This window comes from Tenrec ecaudatus, unplaced genomic scaffold (genome assembly GCF_050624435.1).
Source record: "Tenrec ecaudatus isolate mTenEca1 unplaced genomic scaffold, mTenEca1.hap1 Scaffold_203, whole genome shotgun sequence".
Lineage (NCBI taxonomy): Eukaryota > Metazoa > Chordata > Mammalia > Afrosoricida > Tenrecidae > Tenrec > Tenrec ecaudatus.
The window spans coordinates 213,839-215,189 of record NW_027458287.1 but is presented as its reverse complement, the minus strand read 5'-3'; positions in this window follow the sequence as shown (position 1 = coordinate 215,189).

Genomic DNA, 1,351 nt, shown 5'->3' with positions numbered 1-1,351 from the left:
GGGTCGCCCCCAGGCACTAGGGGTGTCGGGCCTCAACATTGTAAGCAGAGTTCACTGAAGTCCCTGAGAGAAGTTTTCTCCGGTGTCCTTCGTCTACGTTCCTAAAATTTACTCTGCGGTTTCTGATGACTCTGGGTTACGAACGGCCACCATTCACCATTCTCCTTACACTCGTGCGTCTCCATCGACCTTAAAGGAAAGGGAGGACACGCAGATGCTGGCAGCTAAATTCAGCAGAGTTAGTGTCAACACAAAAGAGACAGCTCTGTGGGGACCCGTCTTCCATGGTAAAACATTTCCTAACGAATAAGAAATCTTCCCATCGCAATGACAATATGAGAGAATTGCCACCGGTGGATTTGCCGATGTGCCTATAAACATCTTCTTCAGGCCATGAAGTAGTGAAGCAATGGAACTCAGGCGCTTCACCCTTTTTCCTAGACCAGTGAAACTTAAAGAGCCACTATTGACCTGTGAGACATGACGTTGCTGGAAGCATCAGTGTACAGAGGCATGGGAACCTCAAAGGAGTTTCTTCCGTGTGAAAATAACAACCAGGCTGAACTTCATGGCAGGGTTCCAGATTCCCAGGAATTCCACGGGCTGTATTGCTCAGAGATAGAACCTACTGCTTGGGGCACACTTAATCTGAAAAACTTGCTGGACTCACGGCTTTCCCAAACACCCAAGATTCTCAAAGAGCGAGCGTAAGTTTGACGGAAAAACAAACTGCCGGTAGCGCCTTTTGACCTTGAAAACGGCAAGAAGCAAGCTTTCCCTTAAACCATGAATCTCAGAAACATTGTGACAGTGAAGGAAAACCAGTGAGAGCAGATGTACTTCCAATAATCCAACACTTAAATGAGACCTCATACCTAAATCCTATCCTAAAAACAACCCTAATCCTAACCCTAAACTAGGTGAAAAGCTAACCCTAGGTGTAAACCTAAACAGAGATGTAACCCTAAGCCTAGGTCTAACTGTATTCTCCTAACCTTAAACTTAACCTTAACCTAAGGCTCACCCTAAAGCAAGCCCTAACCATAACCGTATGTCTACCCTAAGGCTAACCCTAATCCTAACCCCAAATCTGATGTGAACATGCAGCTGCCCCTACAACTAACCTTACTCCTAACCGTCATTCTTCGCCTGAACCTAACAACTCTATCCCTCACCTTCAATCGATAGCTCAATTTCACCGTTAATGTAAACCAATCCCTTAAACTAGACAGAGAGCTAAACTTAACCTTAATGAAAACGGATGTAACACACAAACCGTAAGCCTGACCCCAACTCAACCTCGCACACTGTCTAACCCTCACACAAATATTAACCCCAACCCATATCTAAA